General features: G+C 45.7%; 1 long non-coding RNA gene across 1 annotated transcript; it reads right to left on the bottom strand.

The window, feature by feature from the left end:
• Nucleotides 1–8,408: 8,408 nt before the first annotated feature.
• On the bottom strand, nucleotides 8,409–14,633 carry LOC109298777. Its single transcript, XR_002097699.1, has 3 exons — nucleotides 12,735–14,633; nucleotides 11,529–11,617; nucleotides 8,409–10,006 (listed from the first exon to the last, which is right to left on the bottom strand). It is a non-coding gene; the product is annotated as an uncharacterized LOC109298777 (long non-coding RNA).
• Between the last annotated feature and the right edge of the window lie 17 nt (nucleotides 14,634–14,650).

Below are 14,650 nucleotides of genomic sequence, written 5' to 3'. Positions count from 1 at the left end.
GGCGCGCTCGCTATGGCGGCGCGAGCGGCTCAAACGGCGCCGGGTTGCGAGCGCCGGGAGCGGGCGGCAAAGCACAAGCAGGCCCTAGCGGAGGGAGCGGGCGCTGCAGCGGGTGGGAGCTCCCCCCCGCCTCTGGCAGAGGGGGCGCCGCTCGGCCCACGGCTGTGCCCTTGGGGCGTCCTTGGCGAGAGGAGCCGCCTCCCGGGGCCTGATGCTGCTGGCGAGCCCCTGGGGGCTGGGGCTGGCTCGCACAGGTGCCCCTCTGCCAGCTGGGGGGACCCCTCCTCCAGCACCGCCTGCTCTGGCTCTGGCCGCAGGATTCCTGCACCTTTATGTTCACAAGCCCCCCATCCACTGCTGCCCCCAGCCTCCCACTCAACCTCTGCCAGCCCTAGCCAAGCACCCCATCTACCTGATGAGGAAGGAGGCTCTGGCTGGGACAGTTTTCCTCTCCCTGCTCCAGTCACGACTCTGGGCAGTTTCCCAGGATGGCGTCCACTGGCCCCTTGGACTCGTTTGAGGCCCAGTGTGCTCTGTTCTCGGTATACTCATTTTGAACCTTTGACCTCACTCCTGTCCCTGTTTTGTCTTTAGCTGCCCCCCACACTCAGTGTACATGCAGTAGTCCCCCCTACTAACAGGCTAACCCTTGCTCCATGGGCATTGAGCCCATGTTAACTTTATGCGTTAAATAGGCCTCACTGGCAGGGAAGTGGAGCTGGAAAGGAAGGGATCTTGTTTAGCAACAAGAGGAAGATCCAGCAAAGTGTGGGTCCTTTACTGAATGGGGGAGGCAACCTAGTGACAGATGATGCGGCAAAGGCTGAAGTGCTCAATGCCTTTTTTACCTTGGTCTTCACACGCAAGGTCAAGCTAGACGTGTACAAGTCCACCGGGCCAGATGCAATACATATGAAGGTGCTGAGGGAGTTGACTGATGTGATTGCAGAGCTGCTGGCCATCATCTTTGAAAACCTGTGGCAATCAGGAGAGGTCCCAGAAGATTAGAAAAGGGCAAAAGGAAGAAGGAAGATCCAGGGAACTACAGACCAGTCAGCCTCACCTCAGTCCCTGGAAAAATCATAGAGCAGGTCCTCAAGGAATCCATCTCTAAGCTCTTACAGGAGAAGAAGGCTTTTTAGGAACAGTCAGCATGGATTCACCAAGGGCAAGTCATGCCTGACCAACTAATTGCCTTCTGTGATGAGGTGACTGGCTCTGTGGATGTGGGGAGACCAGTGGATGTGGTGTCCCTTGACTTTGGCAAAGCTTTTGATATGGTCTCCCACAACACTCTCACAAGCAAGGTAAGGAAGTATGGGTTGGGTGAATGGACTGTAAGGTAGATAGAAAACTGACTGGATCATCCAACTCAACAGGTAGTAATCAATGGCTTGATGTCTAGTTGGCAACCCGTATCAAGTGGAGTGACCCAGGGGTTGGTCCTGGGGCCAGTTTTGTTCAATATTTTCATCAACGACCTGGAAAATGGGATAGAGTGCATCCTCAGCAAGTCTGCAAATGATACTAAGCTGCGGGGAGTAGTAAATACACTGGGTTCAGAGCTAGGATTCAGAGCAACCTCAACAAATTGGAGGACTGAGACAAAAGAAATCTTGAGGTTCAACAGGGACAAGTGCAAAGTCCTGCACTTAGGATGGAAGAATCCCATGCACCAGTACAGGCTGGGAGCTGACTGGCTAAGCAGCAGCTCTACAGAAAAGGACCTGGGGGTTAAAGTGGACAATAAGTTGGATATGAGCCAGCAGTGTGCCCTTGTTGCCAAGAAGGCTAACAGCATACTGGGCTGTATTAGTAGGAGAGTTGCCAGAAGATGGAGGGAAGTCATTCTGCACTGGTGAGGCCACATCTGGAGCATTGGTGATGCGTAGGGGGTGCACGCAGGTGCATGTGCACCCCTTATGAAAAGGCACTGCTGACACTAATGGTGGTGCCTGCGGGCAGTCACCACTCGCCACCCCCGCCACTGATCCCACTGGCAGCATCTGCAGGCAGTCCGCGATTGCTGTTGGCCGCCACCACACTCCCGCCGCTGCCAGCACCGCCACCTGCCAGAGCTTGCTATGCTCCCCCAGCCACGGGGGGGGCACATGACATTCATGATCTGGAGTAGTTTTCAGTTTTGAGCCACCCATTGTAGAAAGAATGTGGACAAGTTGGAAAGGGTCCATCCGGCAGAGGGCAATGAAAATGGTTGTGGGGCTGGGGCAGATGATTTATGAGGAGAGGCTGAGGGAACTGGGCTTATTTACTTTGGAGAAGAGACAACTGAGGGGATTTGATAGCAATAGCCATCTTTTAACTACCTGAAGGGGAGCTCCAAAGAAGATGGAGCTAGACTGTTCCCAGTGGTGACAAATGACAAAACAAGGAGCAATGGTCTCAAGTTGCAGCAAGGGAAGTTTAAGTTGAATATAAGGAAAAATTTATCACTAGGAGGGTGGAACAAGTTACCTAGAAAGGTGGTGGAATCTCCATCCTTGGAGGTTGTTAAGGCCTGGTTTGACAAAGCCCTGGCTGGAATGATTTAGTTGGGCCTGGTCTTGCTTTGAGCAGGGCCTTGAATTAGATGACCTCCTGGGATCCCTTCCAACCCTAATTTTCTATGATTCTATGATCTTTCATCTATAGCCTGAGACAGGAGTATCCCTACACAGTGGTGCTCAACCTTTTTCCATGGCTGGATGGGCAGTGCTCAGTCCATCTGCAAGCCAGATCCCACCAGTGGCCCTGATCTGGCACTGGCCCTAGTGCAATGGGCACCATCTGGCCACGTGGAAGGGGGCATGGGGGGGGGTAGCCCTGCCATATCCCAGCCCCAGAAGGGAAGGGGATGTGGCCCAATCCAGATGGGGGGAAGGGGACATGTCCTGGCTGCAACCAGGCACACAGGGCTTGGGGTTTAGAAATTTGGCAGAGTGATAGTGACCATATTAATGGCCACTGCTCTCCTGCCACCATATTTCCCACCTCATGGGGAAGTCTTGTGGACCACATGTAATGACTCCTTACTGGGCCCGCAGGTCAGGGATTGAGTACCCCTATCCCTATGCAAACCATCCTATACAAATCTATCATCTAACCCAGGGATTCTCAACCAGGGGGGCCACAGCACCCTGGAGTACCTTGAGATCCTTTCAAGGGTGCCACAGTGGTGCCACCCAATGTTAGCACCGTGAGGTGTGCAGACCTGATTCACAAGATAAGCCCAGCAATTTGAAATAGAAATCCATAGTTACAGACTTTCTCAGTTCTTGGCAACAGAAAAATAGCTCTGTTATTTATCTGCACTCAATAACAGAATGAAAACTAAGAGCTGGCATTTTCCAAGGGATACATCAAGTCTATCCAAAGGTGCTTCACATCTGAAAAGGTTGAGACACCATCATCAACTTTGGAGTACTGCAGGATCATCTCTGGGATGTTTCTAGCCTTCCCCCTCAGGGCAGTGCTGCTGAGATAAGCCCTTGGTAGGCCTTGGCAGGGAGATGGGACTTGCACTTTTCTCTGGAAGGAGGATGGGGCTTGAATTGTGCTCTGCAGAGGCAATAAGATTTTGTGTGGAAGCAATTGCAGAAGTGAGCGCCTAAGAGGCAAATATCTCCATGCACCAAGACAGCCAAAAGGCTCAGTAGTAGAGCCCCGTTAGTAGCTGGTGTCTGTTTAGGTATGCAGTTCCTGTCCTACAGTCTCCTAAACACAGGGACGATTGCATCCAAGTGTGTGGGGAGGCTAGAAAGTTTACCCCTTCCCCTCTGCTCCGGCCAGCAAATCTGAGTTACTGTAAAAGTGTGTGTATGCAGGGCGTAGCAGTGAATATGTTCCCCTGTGGGCTCAGAAGGAATTGTGCAACTACACATTGTTTTCCATTCAGAGCTGTGGCTTAAAGCCACAAGAGTCCCAAGGGAGAGTATAGGAGCCCAAATTATACACAGCAAAAACTAAACAAAAAGAGGTAAGATGCAAGGTAAGATGCAATTGCCACTTACCATGCCTCTCCCCTGCTAACTGCTACACCCTATGTTCTGGTTCCCAGTAGCTACCCTCTACCTTCTTCTTCCCCACTTTCCATCTCTTCTGATGGCCTTCTTTCTACCTTCCTTGGTAACTATTCTGTCTTAAATGGCTCATTCCAAACCCCAGGTGTTAGAACTGATCACTCAAAAAAAACCAAAAACACCTCGTGAAAAGCCTGGTGAACAAAATGAGATTTATCATACCCCTTAGATTATGCACTGGCATAATCACAGGATTAGGATACTAACATAGCCTGGTCAAAATCCTGCATATCTGGATATGCTATAAGGAAAGACCCAGAGGTATAACCCAATATATCTTCAGCAGTTCACCAAACTATGTTCCTGTGATATCTAACCTTGCTATAATGAACCAGCAGTAAAAGGGTTCAAAATGTCAAAGTTTCTAAGCACCCTTAAGTTCCTACCTTAATATCTTTGTGAGAAATAATAAAGGCATTTCATCTTTCTCAGAGCTACTCAGTTTCTCTGCAGACTAAGACAACACTAATGTATCATTCAGACACATGCAGTACAATTGGAAAAGCTAGACTCTTTGGCCCAAATCCAACTCCACCTTTAGTAAGTAGTGTTTATGTGGCTAAGATAGCAGTGTAAGTGCCATTTTAGGCCAGTAAGGCAGATTTTAGAGCCTACTCCCCCCTGGGAAGCATGGAATCCATGTAAAGTCATAAAAAATGGAGGAGAACCTTGCCTTCAACAGTGCTTCTGCATTTTGCATTTAATAGTCATTGGATAAACTGGATACATACTGATAAGATAGCTTCTGTACTATCTCACTGAGTTGCACTTCCATTGGTTTGCTGCCCTTAGAACCCCATAGTTCTCCCCTCTTGGCTCCCCAGTAGACCATCTTCAACAGGAGAGGTGGAGGACACTTTACAGTAATACTTAGCCTATGGCCTCATGGTTAAGGCATTTTGCTGGAAAGTGGAAACCATAGGTTCAAATCTCCTCTGGATGAGGGGTGGGGCCCACAACCTGGATTTTTCTGCTCCCTGGATAAGTGTCCTAACAACTCAGGCATTGTGCTAAAAAGGTGCTCTTCCCTTCCTCTTCAATCTCATGATTGTTTCTGAGGTCTGACAGAGAGCAGAGACAGCAAATATGTGTGTAAGCTTGGGGCTTAAATGTCTGATGTCTCCTAATACGAGGGACAGCTGAGATGTTTACGTAGGATAACTTGTTCAACTGCAATTATTTTTTCTTGTTTATGTGAACTCTGAGAACAAGGATACTGAAATATGTGATTGGAAATGTTTGCCTGTTAGACAAATTATTTAAATTAAAAGATGGGTGACAGTTGAAATATTAGTGGCAATTTAAGACCTATCAAAAGGGACTAGGGGAAGAGGAATGCTGAAGTTTCTGATAGTTGCTTTGCCAACATTTTTCAGGAAATCCAAAACTTTCCCACATTTTTATGTGGAAATCTGCTTTATTATTGGAGATCGTCTAGAATAGGCCTGGGGCATTAGAACTGGCTGCACTACTCAGACTCATCGTCCAATAAACAATGCAATTAAGAGAAACAGGCCTGTATTTCTGGAACACCCAGAATCAAATGGCAAACCCACTACGCTCACATTGGCTTTGACATGGTACCTAAATGGCCTAATAATGGCGATCAAGCAGGTAACCTGCTGAAGCTTCCTTCTGCCTTTTATATAGATAACAGACTTTTATATAAGACTAAATTATACACATGGATAGCCCATGGAGCCACATATGCCTATTGTTATCCTCAGTTTTCTTTCCTATAACCTGCATCCCCCTCCCTGTGTTTTACATCTACAGCCAAAAATCCTGTCTTAATTTAGACTGTATATTTTTCAGGACCAGTCTCTTAAATATGTTTTCACTGCCCAGCACAATGCATCCTTAATCTTGACTAAAACCTACAGGTGCTAGTGTACTATAATAATGAGAGGCACTGGGATTTTAATTCTCACCACTGGGGTCATGGATTTTGCCTCTTCAAAGAGGATATTGCACAATGATTGGCTATATAATTCCTCTGCAGTTATTTTCTCAAGTTGTGTTGCTTCAATGGTGAGCCTCATATTAGACATCATAAATACAGAGAAAGAACAAATGCCTGTAAACAAAGCAAGTTATACATCTGAAAACTGTTGCCCACAAGCTTTGCGGGGGGGGGGGGGTTGTTTGTTTGTTTGTTTGTTTAAGAAACATCATCTTGAAAAGAATTCAGTAAAACTACTCAAGGGTTCAAGGCAAAAGGGACACTTTGTGAATTATTTGAATCAGAACATATTTTCCTTGTTGAAATATCCTGATAAATGGATCACATAAAAGGAGAACACAGACCAATAAAGTTAGAGCTCTGTGAATTTCATGTCAATGCTATCCTAGCTTTGTTCTTGAATTTTCAGCCCATAATGTACACAAAGCTCTTCTTTGCATCAATGGATCAGGCAGGGAATGTGGGATTATGCTCCCTCCACCTGGCTCTTCTCCTGTCACTCTTAGAAAATGTCAGAAGTGCACGCCTTGGCCTTATTACTAAGAATTGCTGAGCACCGGCAAATTCTGTTTGCTCTTACTGGAGTTGTGGAAGCTTGGTTCCTCTGCAGCTCAGGACACTGATGTGGCTGGGCTATGCATTGTCTTTGTTCTTTGCTTAGATTGTTTTTTATTTGGACTATATAAGAACAACTCTTCAAAATTTAAGCCATGTATAAAAAATGTATTCCTGCCCTTGGTACATTTTCCTTATATGTGTGTAAATAGGCATGAAGTGCAGGGCGAATAATCTTCAAGCTTTTTTCAGAAATGTGACATTTCTGAAGATTAGGATGGGGCTGGAGAATGGGTAAGATTTACATTCTTTGGGAGGAAAAATAAGGCCAAGTTTTAAGATACTGAAGTCTAACTCCATATGTAGGCACCTTAAGAAGTGGCCTCATTTGCAAAAGTGTTGGGCACCCAATCTGCTTCTCCCTTCCACCAAGAGGTGTTGAAGCCTCGGTATTTTTGAAAACCAGACCATCTATTTAAGTACCTAAAAGCTGATTTAAGAGGCTAAGTATAAGCAGGCAGTGATTTTTAGAAATACTGAACAAGTTTAAGCTGGCCTAATAAAAGGCCCAGTCTGTTTTCCCTGTACTTGCTGTGCGTCTCTGTGTACAAAAAGTAAATTCACTAGGACTCAACAACTCTGATGACCAGGCCAGAAGGGACATGCAGCAGACAAGCAGGTGATTGTTCTGCTTTGTAACTTTTCCTGCTTGGTGCCCTGTGATGCCTGAGGATTTTGTGTTCCAATGGAGCTGCTTTAAGAGGTACTCAGAACTGAGTCATCAGGTCACCAGGGAGGAAGACCTCACTTGCTCTCACCACTAATGCAATCTCCTAAGTTACTTTCCTGGGAGAAACACAGGCTTTGTAGCACAGAACTTTGGAGCACAGACCAAGTTCTGTTGTCATAGCTACAATCAGCCGGGGGCTTGAAATCCGCATATCCTCTAGTTCACCTTTTCCCAAGCTATGGGGCATACTCCTGTGCCAGAGTCCAAAAGGTTCCTAGGCAATCAGTGGTGCCCCACCCCAAATTCAGGTGCCACCCACCACTTTCCTCTCTGCTGATTCTCTTGCCCCCACCCTGTACTTCAGCTGCTGCTGCCACTTCCCTTCCGGGAAATGCTGGTGACTGAAGTAAGGGGTGCAAGAGAAGGGCACGAGTAAATTTAATTTGCCTGTGATGGGGTGCAAACCCACAAGGGTAGGGAAATGCTGCTGTAGCTAATGTAGCTATATTGGTAAGCTCCCCCTCCCCGCCAACACCATCTGGATATAGCTATGCCAGAAGAGAGCTTAGCTTTTTTTTCACCCAGGAAGGTAGTACAACTATCCTGTGAGAAAAGCCTCTTCTGCCATATGCTACATCTTCACTAACACAGCTATGCCAGCAGCAGCCCCATCATGCCGACAGGCTCTTAGACTTCAAATCTCTATACCAGTGGTGCTCAACTTACCTAGCCCCATTGGCCAGAAGTGGGGCACAGGGCTGGTTTGTGGACTGGATCCCAGGGCCAGGTTGGTCCAAAGGTGTGATATGGTGTGCTGGCCTGGCCCCATGCTCCCAGATCCAGTCCCACATTGAAGACCATGTCATCCAGCCCACAGGGCTTATTACAGGTCCAGAAATTTGGCAGCAGGGAAGCAGTAATTAATGCCCCCTGCTCCTCTGTTGCCAATTTTCTAGACCTGTGGGCCAGATGACATAGCTCTGTAGGCTGCATCTGGCCCATAGGCCAGAAGTTGAGCACCACTGCTCTGTAACAGCCAAAAGCAAGGATCAGGCCACTGGCAGCTTCCCTGCCATCCACCCTGAGGTGTGCGTGCCAAGCAAAATGCTGGGGGTTGCCTACCCCAAGTATACAAGCTGAGGGCTGTAAGTAACAACCTCAGATGGCATCTCTAAAGTGACAGATGTGTCTCAAGGAACAGACTAACTCCTATCCTCACGAAGGTCTTGCAACGGACCCAAATGCCTGCTGTGCCACATCAATATAGACCACACTGGACCAAATAACAAGGAGTATAAAATATCTGAGGTTCATTCACCTACAAGTCTACCACTGTCATATACACCACCACCTGCTTACAATGCCTCTTTGCTGTCTACATTGGACAGATCTTACATGATCTCTTCATGTAAGAATGAATGATCTGACATCAGCTGCAGAAAGAAACAACAGCCTGTGGCAGTACACTTTAATCTCCCTGGGCACTCTGTTGCTGACCTCAGGATGGCTGTTCTCAGGCAGCAATATTTTAAAAAGCATTTTGAACAGGAAAATTGTAGAACAAGAAATTATCCATAGCCTGGGTTGCATTAAGTATGGTTTAAACAGGGAGCATGGATTCTTACTCATTCCCTGGACTAGCTTTGTTCCTATGATTTTTTTTCTTGTTTGCTGCCTCCCACCCCCTTCTCTCACCCTCCTCCCTTCCCACCTTTTGTATTCAAATCACTGCCTCCATTTTATTGGTCTGTGCATGTCCTTCCACAGCATCTAATGAAATGGGCTCCAGGTCATGAAAGCCTGTGCTATATACATTTCTAAATTAGTTAGTCTATAAGGTGCAAAGTACCCTGCCTTCTGCCTGACTTCAGACTAATATGGCTAACAACCTGTCTGTGTAAATATTGAAACATTAGTCTTACAGAAAAAGAACTTGGAAATGTGACTTTAACATTCCTTAAAGGCACAAAAACCTAGGCAAAAAACATAAAATCCATACTTTTAAAATTCCATAATTTAAGAAAATTTGTTAGGGACCTGACTCATGATTTTTATATACTTGCAGGCAGTATTACTAAACGTACCTCCACCATCTTCCTGCTGCACAGAGACTGCTTCCTCCACAAGGGCAAGTCACTACTTGCTATCACTGACATTAAAGTCTCAGCACATTAGTCTCAGCAACCCAGAGAATCTAACCCTTAATATTTTAATTATTTCTTTTCACTAGATTTTGCTTTTCTAATACCCCCAATTCAGCCCTTTTTAATGGTAGAAACTGAAAGTTTCCATGCAGCACGGAAAGCACAGTTAGGGTAAGATACAGAAAGGTGCCGATTGCTTTAAGTTCTACCCTATGGGCCAGCTGTCACTTCCCCTGGTGGTTGCTGGGCTGCTTTTTTGGTTTGTTTATGAAGGCCACATGAAAAGTGCAGACGTTCCTGCTTCAGCTGTCCCCCACAGACTGAGAAACCAGCAGTAATAGGACATTTCATTTTCTTGAAGAATAAAATAAAAACAGATCCCTTGACTCCTAACAGAGCTCTGACACTTCTCTGCTAAGCTAATGGTTATCTTCCTGATCCTTCCCAGATGTTGATTCAGGCAAGTTCCAATGGCTGCTCCCCTTTAGCTCATTTTTCCTCAGAACTGGAAGCAGCAGACACAAAACAGGGGAAACTGGATGGAGGAGAAAGGGAACACAGGCTTGTTCTACAGTATTTTACATCTCCCTTCTACAGCTTAAGTGCTGTACAGTTTATATACCATATACCTTTTTCTCAGATGCAAGAGAAGTACAAGGGATTAGACAGGAGAACTCATTCTGTTTACACAACAGAGTTACTAGGGTAATATAGTGAAGATGATACTTTAGAAATAACTTTTATTGAATTAAACTGACAAAGAGCCCAAGGGCATGGACACAGGAATGGCTACACTGCGAGAGGCAATGCTGAAGGCATAAATATAGAGCAAACTGTGGCAGGTGCTGACAAACAGGCAGGCAGTGTTCAGAGCAGGCACACAAGAGTGGGTTTTGTCAAGAGCTGCACCAAAAGCAGGGTGCTGGCGCCCAGGATCATTTGAGGCACTGCCACTCCCAGCACAATATGGGATACCTGCTGTGGGCAGATGTTTTAGCCTCGGACTTCGGCTTCTGTTCACTCCAGTAAAAATTCACTGGGTATCTTTTGGGGGAATTGGGAAAATCTCCCATCCTCAGTGCACAGTTTCTCAGATTAAGACTGCCAACCTGGATTTAGGTTCCTCCCCATAAGATTTTTTGTTTCTTCTTCTCTCCATTACCACTACAGTAAATTGGGGCATCCAAAACACCCTCTCAAACGTGGCTCTCAATCCAACCTTGAGTCCTCCTGGATGCCTTCTGGCACTGGACTGACATGCAACATTTAGATTCCGACCCAAACACACCTAGAACCTGCTGCCTGGGGCTCCAGAGAGAAGCCAGGCAGATGTCTTCACTTTCTAATGCATCTGAAGAGGACATTGTTATATCACTGTTCCTGATTTAGTTTAGCTTATAAACAAAGAAACAAACAATCCAGAAAAGAACTTAAGTAGCTGGGGAGGAATTGTGGCGAATAAGGACAAAATGGCTCTAAGGTCCCCTTCTACACATTATATTTGTGCAGCAGTTCAGATGTTAACCAGGCATAAATGGGAAGGGTGCTACATGTGCACCAAATCTATGCAGACACAAAATGGGAAACAAGCCATAAAAATGTTCCATCTTTTAAAAATAGAACTCATATTTTGACATCCCCCAGGCCTGGTATCAGGGCTCATGGCATGACCAGCTGAAGGTCAGCTCCAGTGTCAATGAAATGCATGCTGTTATGTTAAAACAGTTAAAAAACTAGCAGTGAAATATTTTCTGAATCATTATACATAACTTGTGTAGCAAAGTACAGTTATCACTGCAGTTCTTAGATGGCTGAAGGAAGTCAGAATTCACCAGACTCATATTGTGCCCCAGGCATGAGGATATCCAGTGTATGATGAACTATGGTATTACAGCTAGCTGTGAGGCAATAGATGTGATGTAAAATCTGTGGCCAAATGCTCTCAGACCTGAGGACTCTCTGTAGCAACCTAAGAACATACATTCTTTGTAGATTTTGGCTAGAGACTCTTCAGTACTCAGCAGAGATGAGCATTAGTAAAAACAGATTAGTCCTACCTTTGATTTATTTGGGCTCCATCTTCACAGTCAACACAATGCATTTTAAAACTGGGTACTGGACTAATTATGTCCCAATCAGATTAGGCCTGTGAAATGAGACCCAAATGTGTGTTATATTCACATGAATCATGCTTCAGATAAAGGTCTATCTCCATCACTAAGTTTTCAATGGCAGGAGACTGTGATATAATGCAATACTTTTCCAATATAGATAGAACACACTTGGTCTTATCCATACAGATACTAAAGTTATGGAAACATTACAGATACAGAGACAGGTAGGACTCAGGTTGTTCAACAAATGAATCTTTCATCCCTTCCTAGGCCCCTAACACTGCCTGGATTAATATATGGAGTTCCCTTTAAACCAATTCCCAACACATTCCAGTCTTCTCTACAAATCTGGTTCAAAGCATTTGACAACCTTGTTAAGCCACAGTGGAGTTACCACTTTGCATGAGCTCAAGTTTTCAGTGTAGTTAGATAATAATGGCCACTAACAGAAGCAGCTGTGCTCACAGAAGGCCTCTGATTCAGTGCAAGGTGAGTAGCTGGAGGCCATGCAAAAAAGTTGTATATGAAGTAGGGAGGTCTCCAGCTGGAAAGTAGTCCAGAGCTGAAAAACACTTCTTGGAAATGCATTTGATTGAATTCACTGAGGTAGTGTCTAAGCTGGGATAGAAAGGGACACAGGGGACATATGATTCCTCAGAGAACATCTGCCCAGGAGCTAGGCTCAGTCAGCACTGAGAGCCTTACTTTCCCCCCTTTTAATACCAGTCTCTGCTTGCATTGTCTGCAAGCATACCTACTTGGACAGAGCCAACCCCACCCAGCAGTTCTCTAACTCCTTCCTCACCATGAGCTAGGCAATCCACACAATCACATGGGAAAACAGAAGGCTTCCTAAACACCTGCCCTGATCAGATGTTGATAATGTCTCCTTTGTGAGGTATTAAGGGGGGGGAAAGGGTTTTCTACATGGCTACAAGAACCACCCAGAGGCAGATTCCTGGGCAAAAACAAGGTTAGAAAAAAGAAGGCTGGACAGCTCCTCAAAGCCAGAGGCAGGTAAGAGCTGGTTCCCCTGCACATAACCAACAGGCTGATTGTCCCATCTATTAATTTCTGTGCAACCATGAAAGTGTGTGAACATTGTTGCCCCGATGGAGATATCATGCATGGAAAGTGGGGCACTCTCACCTTCCAGCGGCTGTTCCCAGATGCAGATTTGCTTGCTTCTGCAAGGCCACACAAAGGAGAAACTGTTCCTTAAACTAAAAGCCAGTATGAGGCCTTGGCACCACCTGGGCCCTATTAGGAGTGACCAGGTGAAAAACCAGGTGTGGCTATTGCAGGAATGGCCAGACATTACATACATCCTGCAGAGGCCACTCTGAAATAAGCTCAGAGTACAGGCACACATTACTGTATCTGCCCTTAGGCAGTATGAGGAGTCTTGCCACCTTGACAACCACCATTAAAGTTAATACCTTGTTTTTCACATGAATCTGTGCCTCCTTGCCTCTCCCACCTGGTTCACATTAGCCTCTGGGCTGTAGGAGCTAGCTTTCTGTGTTGTTTTTAGCCTGCATTGGTGCATCACTGTCCCATATCAGTGCGCCACCTGTCTGGACAACTGCACTGCTTTTTTCTGCCATCAGACATGTATGCTGGCCCCAGGAACTCAGTATCCCAGTTTGATCCTCATGGCTGCCCTTTTGCTGTGTTTCTTTGCTTTGCCAGTAGATGTATTTCTCCAGATCTATGCAGCTAAGTGTCCTGAAAACTGCTGTCTTCTTCTAGGAACAGGGAGGTTGCACCTGAAATAGCAGAAGCCTAAACCTTTACAACAGTGCGGGCAAGACATTTTCCTTGAACGGGTCTAGATGGACAGGGCTCCAAGAGACTTCACTTCCGGGCAGAGATTCTCCAGAGATTAGCTGGGAAAACTGGCTTGAGGGGTGTATGCCTTCTTGTGTCTACCTTTTCCCTATTGCTTGCTTTGCAACACTCACTGGGAGGATGTAAGCCATAGTTTACATTGCTGTTCTTTGAGTGTTGTCTATTTAGGTTTGTCAGCCACATAACTTGTATGTTCTTAGCTAACAGTTCTGGAATTAACCTTAATAAGCCTGGTTGTTTCATTTCCTTTCATCTTGTGCTTTATCATTCTAGAGAGCAATAATTAAGGAGAAGAGCACACCACAAATAACTACTACAAACCCAGACTAGAGATGCTCAGGCTGGAGTGCTGGATTTCCCTCCTCTCTCTGTGGAGCACCAGGAGTGTGCTCAGTACCTTACAGAACACAGTAATTATTAGTCTCTGCTCAAAGCAGCTGAAAGTCCAAGAGATTGTGTGCTGTGCAGCTATACTGCCTCTAATTTATGCTTCCTGTGACTAGCTAATGTTAGTCTAATAAAAGGACTACATCACTTCACTGACATCAGCAGTACTATTACTACAAGCAGAGCTGTTTCATTTTAAACTATGCCTTTAACAAGCACAACAACAGTTTTTTTCCAGCTAGGAAGTAACAATGATGGCAAAGGGTATTAGGTGCAACAAGCACCATTTTGTATAGTTTTCACAACCTATTAATCAGAATATAATAGTTTCTGGAACTGAAATGAGCTCTATGTTGTGCTAAGTCTCCTCTAATGTCATAATCCCACCTGCCAATAATAAGGATGGACTGCAAATGCCTGGAAATAAGCAAATTCTCTTTCCTACATGGCACTGAAGCTAGGCATACCCAGCCTCATTTCCAACTGTGCTACTGCCTTAGTTTCTATCCAGTTAGTCTCCAACAGGGGGAAAGGGAAATAGATCTCTCACTAAAATTCCCCTTTGGATTCTTGTTTGGTAAAAGCATTGTGGGGAAAAAAAAACTAAGAACTTTTCCCAGTTCCCTGTTGGGTCACAGTCCTTAGTGCAGAGCTGTCCTCTGTTGGGGCTTTCCTTCCAGAAGCCTCTTCTCTGCCTCCCATTACAACCCAGCTGGCCTCTGTCCCTGCAGGATCAACCCCTGGAAAAATCCACTAAGCAAACTTATAGACTGCTTATAACCACCCAAGTCCTGGATTCAATCCAGCTTCCTGAGAGATGTATAAAG

Source organism: Gavialis gangeticus, unplaced genomic scaffold (assembly GCF_001723915.1).
Source record: "Gavialis gangeticus isolate Ggan-Ray unplaced genomic scaffold, GavGan_comp1, whole genome shotgun sequence".
NCBI classification, from domain to species: domain Eukaryota; kingdom Metazoa; phylum Chordata; order Crocodylia; family Gavialidae; genus Gavialis; species Gavialis gangeticus.
This window is presented reverse-complemented; position numbering and strand designations above follow the sequence as displayed.